At 39.8% G+C, this 14,358-nt stretch overlaps 1 pseudogene; it reads right to left on the bottom strand.

The window, feature by feature from the left end:
- Window positions 1-5,989: 5,989 nt before the first annotated feature.
- LOC117713255 (U6 spliceosomal RNA) lies at window positions 5,990-6,089 on the bottom strand (annotated as a pseudogene).
- Window positions 6,090-14,358: the final 8,269 nt, after the last annotated feature.

Genomic DNA, 14,358 nt, shown 5'->3' with positions numbered 1-14,358 from the left:
TTCTCTCATGTTTGTCCCAGAGTACTGAACTCATGTTACTAAGTTTGGTGACAGATGACTTCTCTTATTAAGCCATTTCATCAGCCCTTACGGTCATTTTTGAAAATAACTAATACCTTGGTTAGCAATAGGTCTCTAATAGGCACCCCTCTCTGCCATGCCACTTAAGAAAGTGTCTTGCTATTGTAGCCCAGGCTGGTGTGGGACTCATTGAGGGGCTGTGGCTGGCCTCATATTTGTGAGAATCCACCTGCTTCAGCATTCAGCGTGCCAGGGTTACAGTCATGTGCCACCTACCATACCTGGTGCTGTTGCTGATGGCTGTTCCAACTCTGATAGGTACTCTCAGTTTCAAATTAAAACCATGCACACATCTCCCAGACTTCTCTGCTCTCTGTGTGAATGGCAACTCACCTAGCTTCTGCTACCCTGGGGAGGGCAGTAATTTGATCCACTGTGACTGATCTCACCTGAACACAGTATAAAGGGAGAAATACAGGTTACTATGAAACACCACATTAATTATATCACATACATTCCACACTGAAGTCCTCTCTACAAGAGGCTGAGCAAGGTAAACAATGGGTTGGCTGAGAAAGAGTCTCCTTGGGCTGTGGCTATGATTTTGTCAGCCAGAGAATTTTCTTGAGTTTCAGAAGTCTACAAGACTGAGGTTTGATTCTGAGAGGTTTTCTTGGTAGGCCTAGAAAGTGTAGATTTTTATGGTAGCTATTATGAACTAAATTAGGTTTTCCTAAAATTCATATGATGCACTTTACTTCCAAGTGTATGTACATGGAGACATGACCTTTAAGAGGTAACTTAGGTTAAATGGAACTCTAAGAGTAGACCTCTGACCCAATGGACTCAATGTGCACATGAGAAAAGGTAGTTCTCTCTCTCTCTCCCTCCTCCCCTCCTTCTCTCCCTCTTTCTTCCTCCATCTCCCTCCCTCTCTCCCTTTTTCTTCCTCTCTTCCTCCCTTTCTGTCCCTCTCTCCTCCCTCCTTTCTTCCCTCCCTCTCCCACTCTCTCTCTCTCCCTGCCTCCTCTCTCTTCCTTCTTCCTTTCCCCCCTCCCACTTTCCTTTCTTTTCTCTCTCCCACCCTCCCCTCCCTCCTTCTCTCTCCCACCATCTCCCTTCCTCCTTTTCTCTCTCACCCTCTCTCCCTCCCTCCCTTTGTTTCTCTCCCTCTTTCTCTCCCACCTTGTCTCCCTTCCTTTCTCCCTCCTTCCCTTTGTCTCTCCCTCTCTCTCATTCTTTTCATGCCTCCCTCTTTCCATTTCTCCTCCTCACCTATTCCTTTCTTTCTTCCATGTGAGAACACACTGAGAAGGCAGAAGCCAGCTGTTGGAGCCACAGGAAGACACCAATGTACTAGTATTTGATCTTAAATTCATTACTGAAACAAAACAAAACAAAACACTTATTTTTTATTGTTTAAGTCACCTAGTTTATGTATTTATTTTGTTATGCTTGCTTGAGCTGATTAGTATAGTATATTATTATCAAAGTCTTGGGGACTTTAAATATTTGTTTTCTGGTCGGTGATATGGCACAATTACCCCTGTAGAAGATCACCCTTTGACCCATATTTCAAAGCAAGAAAATAATGAAAATATGAAATAGGGAAAAAATTGGTCCCAGGTCATCAGAACAAATTGGTTTTATATAAGAATGCATGATGTAGAGAAATAATGTTGATTTTTTAAAAGGCAGGCATCAGCCCATCTTGCGTATAAACTAGGCAGAAGAAATTTGCATGTTCTTCTCTTTATTTAAATATATAGCAGGTATCCTGGGACAAAGCCAAACAGTGAAAACACTGTAAAAATAAAAATGTTGCAGCAGAATATGGCTGCTAGATAATATTGGTCCAAGGTCATTTCAGGCTAAAGGCTCCTGAGCATTCAATATGCAATTCAAAAATTCATATTGATTTTGCAGGCTGATACCAAAAGAAGAACTTCATGTGTTAAATTCCCTCTCAAAATGGCTCTAAGTGCTTATAATTACATTTCAAACATCTGCTGCAACAATCACAGCTCTGTGCTAGTTTTTGCAACACAGATTGACTGACAGCATCTTTCCTGACAACAGTTCTGATTCAGCTTCAGCTTGAGTTGTGAGAATCTGCAGTTGGGAGCCTTATCTGAACTGTCACCATTCGGTCTTATCATCCTCAAGCAAATAGCCATTCCTGAGTGGTACTCACCACTAGGCCTGCCTTAAGGTAGGCTGTTGGCGGGACTCAACTACTATTTCCCAGTAGTTTTGCCCTATAAAGTTTAAATTTTTCATTTTGAACAACTGGAATGTAATTTTTCAAATTAGTTTTGGGGATAGTATAGAAGAGAGTGATACAGCTCAGGCGAAACCCTGCCTTAATGGTCACCCTACTGTATTTATGTGGAACTCACTAGCCCTGCACTCTTTTACATGGATGGAGGGAACCAAAATAAGAACAACACTGGGTTCACTGGGATCAAACCACTTCTCTTACAAACCGAAAGGACTTGAGTTTCCTTCCTGGATCTCTCAGTGGAAGGAGAAGACTGACTCCTGACGGTCGTTCCTTGATTTCTTAATTCAGGTAGTAATATGTGTGCTGCCCTGACTAGTACATTTACATTTTCTACATCTGCTACTTCTACTACCACCACCACCACCACCACCACCATCACAAGTAACAATAATAAACAAAATTTAAAAATAAATTAACAATACAATTTCATGTCAGAATTATACGGGAGCCCAATTTCAATGTCTGTAAACCAAAGTCTAATGGGACCTGAGATGTGCTGATTCGTTCATGCACACCCGCCCACCCCACCCCCAGTGGTTTTACTATAGTCGTTGCAACTGAGACCATAGAACCACAAAGGCTCACCTGCTTACCATCTGTTCTCCGAATAAAATGTTTGCCGATTCCCGCTGTGACATCTACAGATAAAGATGACTCCCCTAATCCTTTTACCTGTGTTTGTTTGCGTGTTTCCCCCCAAATAATAAAATTTTGCTTCAGGGAATGTTTATTAAAAAGACTATCTTAGATGTTTAAGATGCACAAAGGGTCAAAAGTTGGCTCCAGTTCCATGACTGGTGAAGAAGGTAGTCTTTCATTGTAATGTGAAGGCTCTAGAATTTTGAGAAGCACATTTCCAGGTGAACTTTTAGCTTTTCCTCTCAAGAACTCAATTGAATGTGAAAAGAGTTGAAAGGGAATCATCAAAGTCTCATATTTTTAGGTAACTCAGAGGCAAGCTGACAAAAGGCTGTACCACCATTTGAAGACAGGTATGTTAACATCTGAGTGGGGAGGTGCAGGAAAGTCTGGGAAGGAGGGAGCATACCTGTGTGTGACATGAACTAGGACAGAGATATGTGATGTTCTCATTGCATGGTCCTATACTCAAAACGCAATGCCATAAACATAGAGGAACTCATTTGTGTCTTTCTACAGTGTCAGAATTTATTTAATAACAATAAATTCATGGTACTGGCCATTTCAGTAATGATGATTTGTCTTAAAATTCACCTGGCTTGGTTGCCTGGCTAAGGAGAATCCAAGTACTTCATTTCAGTCTTAATTACTAATATTAATTCATATCACACACCACCTAGAACATGGTGAATGTGTGTGTGTGCACATGTATACATAAATATAGGTTACATAATGGATACAATTTAAAAGGAGGCAGCAGTGGAGTTTAAGAGGTCTCAGAAGTGGAGAGACAAAAGGTCTGGATTGATGAGATACTGGAGCAGCTGGAGTCAGGGTTGGGAGTGAAGTTCAGCAGTCAGATGAAGGCTAGAACAAGAAACGGGTCAGGTCAGGTCCAAGTCTGGAAGGGCAGGTGGTTAAGTAGGCTGCTTTAATGGCAGAGGACCAAAATGGGTAGGAGAGTCTTGCTTGGTCCTTGAGGCCCACAGTGGGTATCAAATGATAAGTTGGCGTGAGACCATGCTTTTGGAAGTTTTAGGTGTTCATCACTTATGGGGTCTACATGAAGGAGCTACATACACCCTTTCTTCTACCTCAGCGGTTCTCAACCTGTGGGGCATGACCCCTTTGGATGTCGTGTATTAGATATCCTGTGTATCAGATATTTACATTATGAGTCGTGACAGTAGCAAAATTAGTTTTAAAGTAGCAATGAAGTAATTTTATGGTTGAGGGGGATCACTGTATTAAAGGGTTGCAGCATTAGGACACTTGAGAACCACTGCTCTACCTGGTGTGTCTGTTGAGTCCTTGGACTGTTTTCCATGATATGACTATAATTTGGCCATGTTTGCCCAAAGTCAATAAACTCATAGGGTGGCTCCTGTTTTGTGCCCAGGAATAAGTCATTTATCAGCCTGTGGTGGATAGGTGGTGCCTGACAGATGGTGAAGACTCAGGGACCACCCAGGGCCTACTGTCATTGTTTCCTCTCAAATTGGAGCTGTAATCTGCTTGTCAGTGAGGTCTCCTAGGGCAGTGCACAGCCTGAAGCCCACTTTACTTTACAGGCTTCGGGAGTAACCCAGAGTAGAGAACAGCTGATCACAACAGGCCCTTTGCAGTTTAAACTGGTGTTTGGCTCCTCCTAAAGGCAACTTAAGAATGGTTAAATTAAAACATATTTTCTTGTTTTTGATAAACAAAGGGTTTTCTTTTTCTTTTTGCATCTTATTTGTCATTAAGGGATCTCATTAACTCTGTAAAAGCGAGCAAAAATCAGAGGAGTATAAGGATTAATCCTCAAGCCTTGTCACACCATCACCTGTAAAATGCTGCATTTGGGTTTTATTCTCAATTTTTCCCCTTCTTTCTTTGCTGCCAAATCCTTCTCTGTTTCTCCTTTCTCCTCTTGCATTACTTAAAGGTCCAGGCTGGAAACCAAACACTCCATTTTGCTTTCTCTTTTGTTTTTTCTGCATAGAAATCTCATCTACACCTGCGACTTCAAATAAAAGTTTTGTACTCTGATTTAAAAGAACAAATAATTCCCCAGCTAGAGCCGAAAACTGCTGCCTTGCAAATATAGCCACTGACTTGAAAATGAATTGGAGGTTCAGCATGCCCCAACACAACCCTCCTATGAAAACTGGTCTTCCTCCAGGGGTCTTTTCCTAAGAGAATGGTGTCATTAATCACTAAGGCAAATCAAGACACTAAATGTCTTCTCCCTCACTCCCTCCACTTAACCACAAAAATGAGCCTTGTGGTTTTCTGAAATACTACAGGATTCATCTATATGCACCTTTTCTCACCGCCATCCCCACCGTCCTTTTTTAGATTGTCTGGAGTGTAGCTACAAGCTCCTAATCACTCCTCGAACCCATCCCTATACAGTTCCCTTTCCCTCTATATTCCCACTCCTGAATCCAAAGAAACATACAACGTGTAACTTTTATTCCATTCCAGCCTTCAAAGACTTCTAAGAATTAAGATATGTGTATGCCCATGTATGTGGAATGCGTGCATATGTGTATATTGTACTTATGTATATGTACTGTACGTATGTACATGCATGTATTAGTATGTGCATGTGTACATATAGTGTATGCATATGTAAATAAATAGGTGTATATATAGTATATTCATGTGCATGTATATTCATATGTACACATGTACATGTGTGTTTAGTGTGTGCATTCATATGTTCAAGTGTTAGTGTATGTGTCCATATGCTTACATGGTACACATGTGTATATAGTATATTCATGTGCATGTGTGTACTCATGTGTACATGTGCACATGTGTGTAGTGTGTGCTTCCATATGTGCACATTGTTAGTGTATATGTGCATATGTGTATGTGGTACATGTGTATATGTAGGGTATGTGTGTGCATGTATGTATTTCTATGTGCAGGTGGGTGGGTGGGTGTGTGTTGGCAAAGGAATCCAGGGCCTTCTGTATGGCATTCTTTTGTTTTCTAAAACAACATTCTTTATTTTTTTTATTTTTTATTGAATATTTTATTTACATTTCAGATGTAAAAAATATGAAACGCTTCACGAATTTGCATGTCATCCTTGTGCAGGGGTGATGCTAACCTTCTCTGTATCATTTAGTATATGTGCTGACGAAGCAAGCACCCAAAACAACATTCTTGATGATGATGATGATGATAATAATTAAACAAACAAACAAACATAAAAACAACAAACTAGGATGCTGTCCCTGCAGGGTCTCCCCGTGCCCATATCACAGATCTCAGCCAATGGCTCTCTTTCCATGTTTGTGTCAGTGTTCTGGTCTTCTCCAATGTCCTCCTGTTCTTTTCAGCTTCAGGAACCTTCTACAAGCTGTTCCCTCTCCTTGGGTTTCATTTAAAATGTCTCTTATTTCCAATAGACTGAAGACTAATGAAGTCTATCAGAGAGATAAAGCCACTGAGCCTCAGGTGGGTCTTGGCTTTCAGAGTGGCTTTTTACTTCTGAGAATCTTCTAGAACTCCAATGAAAACTTGTATTTTCCACTGTCCTGATTGATCTACCTGCGAAGAAATGAAATGACAACAACAACAACAAGCAGTTTCAGTCAACCCATTAAAAAAAATATTAAAGTCTCCTGTAAGGCCATGGTTTCCTTCCTTGTCATTTATATTTATAACGTCTGCACAATGAAAAGACTCCTTCAAAGGGGCCTCCGAAACACAACATATTCTGTGATCATTTGCTGTCTATTGATGCCAGAAAGCTGAAAAATGTGCTCATAATACTTTGTGCTTTATCTATTTTACAATCAATATGTCTTTTGATTAAAAAGTAAATCAATCTATCTTTCTCTTTAAAAGTAAGTACATAGTTTTATTGTTAAAGAATCAAATAATTTAATACAAATGTGCACAATATAATGTAAGTCATTCCCAGGTCTTTGACCCTTTTCCATGACATAAAGAATTCATTATTCACATTGTGTTTTATATCCTTCCATGAATACTCCATACACAAACAGTACAAATGCATACAGATGCATAGGTGTCATTTATAGGAATGGAATCATCACAGATGCACATAGATCTTTCCTTCAGGTCTCCATGTATGCTCCATCATAACTTATTAAGTTCATTTGATGTCTTTAATTATTGACGACAGTGGTGATTTGGATGAGACTGGCTCCCATAGGTCACATGTTTGAATACTTACTCCACCATTGGTGAACTGTTTGGGAAGGGTTAGGAGGTGTGGCCTTGTTGGAAGAGGTGTGTCACTGGGGGATGGGCTTTGAGAGTCAAAAGCTCACCCCATCTCCAGTTAACTCTCTGTTTTTCTGCCTTGTGGCTGTTGTCTCACCATGTAAGCTCTCAGCTACTGCTCCAGCGTTCTGTCTGCTGCCATGTTCCCACCATGATTGTTACTGGACCCTACTCATCCTTTGAAACTGTAAGCAAGCCGTGAAATAAACTCTATTAGTTTTCTTGGTCATGGTGTCTCTTCCTAGCAACAGAAGAGTAACTAAGATAATGATCATGAATGCTCTTTCAAGATTTTGTTATAACAAAAAGTCAGTTAATGTTCATCTATCTGTTCTCTATCCACAGGTAGGTATGGTTCTGAAGGAAAAATTCCTTGTAACAGCATTTCTGTTTCAAAGACAGAATTTCTCTATCTTTTTGGAAGGTAGTACCAAGCTCTCCTAGAGAAATAGTTTCAGTTCTTTGTGTGGCCTCTAGCCCTGCCGGGGGATGCCTACTTTCCTATAACTGGAGGCTACTGAGCATTGTCTGGTCCACTTCTTTCCAGTTTGCTGGGTAAAAATGGTTGTTTGAGTTTTTGACTAGGCATTGAAATGTTTGCTTATATTTATTTAATTATTTGGTGGGGCTAAGGATTTTTCATATTATAAAACCTATCTCTATTGCTCTCTGAGCTGCCTTTTAATGTTTCATGCTGATCAATAAAACAAAACTTGCTTTGTTTTTTCCCTTAATGTATACGGGTATGTCACGTGCATGTGTATCTGGGCACTGTCCCTATGCCAGGTGCCTTCCACATCCAGAAGACAGCACTGGATTCCCTGGAACTGGAATTATAGACGGTTGTGAGCTGTGATGTGGGTGCTGGGAATTGGACCCTGGTTTTCTGGGACAGCAGCCAGTATTCTTAATCCATGAATCATCTTTCTAGCTCCTGGTGTATTTTCTTACATATTAAAAAAGAATTATAATATATATTGAAATTTTAAAAATAAACTTACCTGTTGATTTCCTGTGGCTGATTTTAAATTTTCAAATGATTACATTTATCAGTTTGTATCTTACAGTGGTATAAAACATAAATGTAAATGATTATATATTCATATGTAGATGTGTTCTTTAGCCTGTTAAAGTTATAATTTTATATTTCAAAGGTTTGGTCTCTTCTTTGGAGGAGAGGAACTAGGAGGAAAGATATGAGCAATTTTAACTGGTGATTTTTAAGTGACCATGATCCGTGGCTGAAGGAATTTATAACTCTTGTGGCAGCATTTAAGTTGCTGCTTCTTTATTCTCCCCATGGGACATCATATCACAAAGTAGCACCTAAGCTCTTTCTTCATTTCATTTGTTCTCAACACTCTGTTTTTCTGATACCGAGGACTGAACTGACGGCCTTGCACATGCCAGGCAAATGCACTACCCCTGAGCTATATTCCAGCTCTCTTAGAACTCTTGGGAAGGCTGATTTGCTCATGCTAGACACTGAACATACTTGTTCATTAATCCAATAAAAGAAATGAAAGTAGTCATAATATTTAAAATAATACTCATAGTTTATATACAATTAAATTGTATAAATTGTTAAAAAGCAATTTAAAAAACATAAATCAAAATTCATCTATTTCTTTGTCATCCATTTTAACCATTTTGGGTCTTCTTTCTATTATTTTGTTTATATCATATGCTAACAGGAGAGAGACAAGGATGGCAGACTGCATTGGTTTGTTTTCTTTTAACATCAGAGATCTATTTGGAGAAATTTTCCCTTCCAGCCTGCCCTGGTATGTTCAACACATTCGCCACCTCCTGTCTTCAGGCATATACGCCTCAAGACAGAAATCACAAGCCTTAGCAGAGGGATGAAATGTGGTACCATTAGTTTGTTTTTATTTTACCCTGCGAGACTTTACAGTTGAGGACACTGTCTGGGAGACTAGCTGCCCCTTTGCAGGTGAGTAATACTTGCTTGAGAACAAAGGTAACACTGAACTAAGAAATAGAAGAAAGCATTGGTCCAACTACTCTGCATTCAGCTATTAAGCAATATTCTATTGACACGGACCAATATCTTCCTTTTCAAGTTTAAACTAGTTGGAGTTATGTTTGTGTTGCTTCAATTGAAGTTGCTTTGGTTGATATTGGAAGAGTTCTGATAGTATTTGGAGCTGTTACAATGACGACTCTGACCTCACTTGTTTTCAGCGTTCTGTTCCAGTGGAGAAGGAAGGATTTTGGATATGCAGAGAAAACAACAATAAGCGCAGACGTTATTCCTAGCTGATGAAAGGACCAGACTAAGGTATAGATAGATGAGTCAGTGTGCTGGACAGGGCCCTAGGGCAGAATCTTCTGCTCAAGACTTAACACATTACCAGATGAGCTGCCAGAGAGGTTGTTTTTATTACATATTTCCATCAAAGTGGACTGAGCTTTATTTAATGAAGATTAGAGAAGTTAATTAAGTGGATTTAGAATTTAATATACAGGGCTTTTACTGCCAAACAGCTTTCAAATACATGAGTAATTTTCCTGACTGGGGCTGGCTACCAAGTCAGACTACAGGGATTTTTATCATCTCATCTAGCAGCGACGGCATCAGCTAGCCAAAGCATTAAAAAACCGTGACAAGTTTCAATGCACACTCAACTGAGCTGAGAGTCCAGTTCATTAAACACAAGTTTTGTGTAAGTTCTCAGGTAGGTATTTAATTGTGGATATTGGGTGGTCATGAAATGACATGTTAAAAAATTGGGAAATATTATTTGTTCTTTTGTGTATTCATTAATCTACTAACTGTTCATTTATTCATTATGGCCCACTGCTGTGGGTTGACTGAGAAATATCCTGGAGAGGCTCATTGGTTTAAAAACTTGGTCTCCAGATGGTAGAGCTGTTTGGTCAGGTTATGGAACATCAAGGAGATGAAGCCTTGTTGGGGGCAGGACATCATAGGTGGTGGGCTTTGAGAGACTCTAGCCTTCCCTCACTCCTGTTATCTCATTCTGCTTCCTCTTTGTGATAAAGCTGTGATGAGCCAGCTCCTGCTATTGTTGCCATGCTTCCCCTGACCATTGCCATTCCTTTTCTACCCTGATGGACCCTGTTCCTCTGGAACGGTGAGTCAGAATAAATCATTTCTTCCTTAGGTGGTTTTTGTCAGGGTATTTTACCATAGCAACAGGAAAATAATAAATCCACTTTTAGAGTGACTACCCACCATTCAGAACCACTAATAAATTAACAAATGACACAACCTTCCTTTATCCATTGTATATGCAAAGTATCTCAGGTACATGGGACCCAATTTAGAGTGCATGTGTCCTAATCTGTGCAGGGATGGGTATTTCCTTCCAAAGTGAGGAGGGCAACCAAGGCAATGAAATGCACAAAAGGAGTAAATGTGGAGAACATGGGTTTGATTTCCATGAAATCTTCCTTTTGATTGCCTCAGTTGGCTGTTTTGGTTTGTTAGTGGAAGGACAGTCTAATACTCTTCAAGGTAATTATCTCCCAGGAGTTAAGAGAGTGGGTGATGAAAGGAGCTGATATATCTCTAATTATAGTGTTATTAAAGATAAAATATTTTCATAATTCGTAGTGATGAAATACTATCATTGCATAGAAGTTTTTCCCAGTGATTTCACCCATGCATTACCTAACCTTTCTAATGTGACCTGAGGGAAAGGTGTTATCACTAATCTTCAGGGCTGCTGACTTTGAGCAAGCAATCTCTGTAAGTCAGTGTTTGACCAGGTGTATAAGAATGTCTGATTATAGGTCTATAAGGGAGAGGAATCACACCTGCAAAGTTTCCCCAGCTATCTGCTTCAGGCTTTTCAAGAATCAAGAGGCTTGGACACATTTATTTAATTTCTGTAGGCTTCAGCCTCATCATCTGAAATACGAGGAAAGGGCTAGATTCCAATTCTACTTGTGTTCTGAGTGATCCTTTGTGGGCAAGTCATGCGTTGCGTGCTTCCAATGTTCGATTAGCTTAAGTTTAAACCAATCCTCACAGCATGGTATCCTAGGTAAGGATGTAGTCAATGCAGTAATCCGAGTCCCATCTTCAAGATCAATGGTCTGTGTACTTTTGCATTTTGTGTATACTTTAACAGTTTTGTATTTACTTAAAACATGCATTCATTTAAATTTATTAACATATAGGCTAGTATAATATTAACATATAGATTGAAGCAACTTAGGATATAAAAAATGCTTTGTGCCATGTTTGAAATAATACACCTAAATTTAATGTTTTAAAGAGTCTCTAATTTACAGCATTTGTTTTGTGACCTGGCAACATTTGTTTGAGGTCTCTAAGTGATGAAAGAATTTGAAAAACAAACAAACAAACAAACAAACAAACAAACCGGACATGGCTATAGTTCATTGATGACCACTTGTGTGGCGTGCGCAAAGCAAGCGCCGGGCTTCATCTCCAGGACTGCCAAATCAATAATCAAACTTAAGAGCAAATTGGTGTGTGTGTGTGTGTGTGTGTGTGTGTGTGTGTGTGTGTGTATCAAAAGACAGGATGCATAGTGGTTACTATTCTGGATCGCAGGCCAAATCAGACAAGTAATTACTTTGTTGACAAAGGAATAGTTTCAAACATACTGTCTCGTTTTGCTAGGCTCAAAAAATGAATTTGGCTCCTATCAACTGACCCTGAGGAAGCTATTATTGAAAAGAAAGATTTAGGTGGATGATGGTTCATGATTGGTAAATCTGCTGCTGAGCCTGTCATCACCAGTCGTTAGTCTGGTAATAGATGTGTATGATTTTGTATGTGGGACTGAAGCTCCATATAGACAATATACATAGTCAGGACAGGACGGGTTGTGATATACATGCGACGCAGACACTCAGGAAATACTGTTTTGGAAAAGACACTATACTTCTGTAGTAGATTATAGTTCTAGATTTTTCCAAAGCTGTTACACTCTCTGTTATGTATTTTAAGTATCAGTTGAGAAGATTTAATCATGTTCTAAGGGAAAAAATGTGGGAGAGATGAGAGACGGAAACAATGTTAAGTCTATGAGCAAAGAGATGTGAGACTTGGCAGACAAGGGAAAGCAAACAGAGTAGATGTGGTAAGCAGATAAAAGCGTTGGAATGTATGAGAGAAGTATTTATACACAAAAAAGAGTGGCTAGGCCCAGGAGCCGCCCACTATTCATGGTTCCCTGAATACACACGGGACATCTGAAGAACTCTACTTATTGGGTTGAAAATCAGCCTGATCACTGACTTCTAACCTGGCCTCACATGTGCTGTGTCCAGAAGGCGCATGCACAGTCTCAGCCCTTTACTGGGCTGTTTGGCTGGTTTTAAGTATGGTCAGCAAGCATTGTTTCCATGGGTCCAGTAGAATAAATGGTCCCTACCGTCTCCTGCCAGCTCACCTTGCTTTCTGACCTCAGAGCTAAGCCTTTAAAGCCCCATCATTAAGGGACAATGATGTATCTGAGATCAAAGACAGAAGTACAAACACACAAGTTAATCCAGACAGTGCCCATGGTATTGTGAACGAGAACTGGGGATTGATTCAGTTTGTGTCATGGTTTTTTCCCAATCCTGTTTTTTTTTTTAAATATTAACTTTTATCTGTGTGTATGTGCATGTATGTACTTTGACTATATGCCCATGCATGTGCATTCAGATGCTTCCAGAATTGAGGAGAGGATGTCACATCCTCTGAATTAGAGTATAGGCAGTCCTGTGCTGCCTGATATCAGTGCTCAGAGTTGAACTCCAGTCCTTTGGAAGAGCAGCAAGTATTCTTCCATGTTGAACCATCTCTCCAACACTGTCTCTCTGTGCACGAAGCAAACCATATGATATGAGCATAGACTAAGCCTTTTTGTTCCATGACTCTGTGCTAACATATCTGGCCATTAAAAACACTTGACGCCTGCTGTTTTATCAAGGTAATTCATCACATCGGAGGGCTTGTTGGATTTTGCCTCATATTTCTGCTTTGTATTTTAACCAATAATAATTACACTGAAGTGGAGAAGGAAAATATTATCTCAGAAAAATATTTGGTCACCTAAAGAGAGTATTTGCTGTCATGAAGATACATTCCAATAATAGTCCAGCTGCCGCACACAAACAATGAATTCATGGTTCATCAGGACAAAAATCGCACTTTAAACCCTGTGCTGGTTTAAGCCCTCATTTAAAAAGATGACGTACAGTGACTTGCTGAAGGGGACTGTATCTCATAACCAGTGAGCCAGACATGGGGCCAAAGCTGTCTAGGAGGCTGGCCCGACATCTGAAATAGCTCTGTAGATCCATCTGGGTCTTGGGTAATGACCAAGCACAAATTCTAGCACATGCTACAAAAATACTAAAAATACAAACCACAGCTGTCACAATGAATAGTTTACCATCCAAGAACACAAAAATGAACTGAGAATACGTGTTTATCAATCAGGCTTCCTAAAGGTGTCACAGAGACCTTTCAAGTGCTAACAATTGCTGTTCTTTCCTGCTGTAAATTTAATCACGACATTACACATTTCTACCTGATCCTAGAAGAATGAACTTCCATCATTTCACATTAGTTGACATTAGCTGAGAATTTATACCTGGCCACCCAAATTGCTTAATTCAACAAAACTCATCTTTAGCCAACATGGCCGAGGGATAGCAGCAGATGTGTAAAACTTATAAATGGGTAAATGTAAAATGATGTGAATTATCAAATGCCTTCGAGTTCCTTCTGTGTGCCAGGACTGCCCTAGGTGATAGAAAGTTGTAACAAATGGTGACATAAATGCAAGGATACTCACCACTGAGAAAAAGAAGGCTTGGTTGACAGTTCAACCATGGTCTTAGTAAGCTGAATGCTGAATGACAGAAGCTGAATGCTTTCTGTTCATAAACACCCTTCTACGATTTAAAGTTTTCCTTGAGGCTTTTTGCCATCTGATTACAAAAACACATATTTCATCTCTAGGTGGAAAATAGAAGTGGTGGGAAAAGGGGTGGATTATTAGCATCCACTTCTCTTTTCTCCTCACCCATCACTTAACAGAATCACACAGTAGACAGTAGGCATTGTTTGCTTGTTGGTTTGTTGGTTTGTTTGTTTATTTGGGTGTTTTGCCTGTTTGTTTTCATGCATGCAGTGCCTGTGACAGTCAGAA

The sequence above is a fragment of the Arvicanthis niloticus genome, chromosome 7 (assembly GCF_011762505.2).
Source record: "Arvicanthis niloticus isolate mArvNil1 chromosome 7, mArvNil1.pat.X, whole genome shotgun sequence".
NCBI lineage: Eukaryota > Metazoa > Chordata > Mammalia > Rodentia > Muridae > Arvicanthis > Arvicanthis niloticus.
The sequence above is the reverse complement of the archived record's forward strand: the minus strand, read 5'-3'. Positions and strand labels throughout refer to the sequence as shown.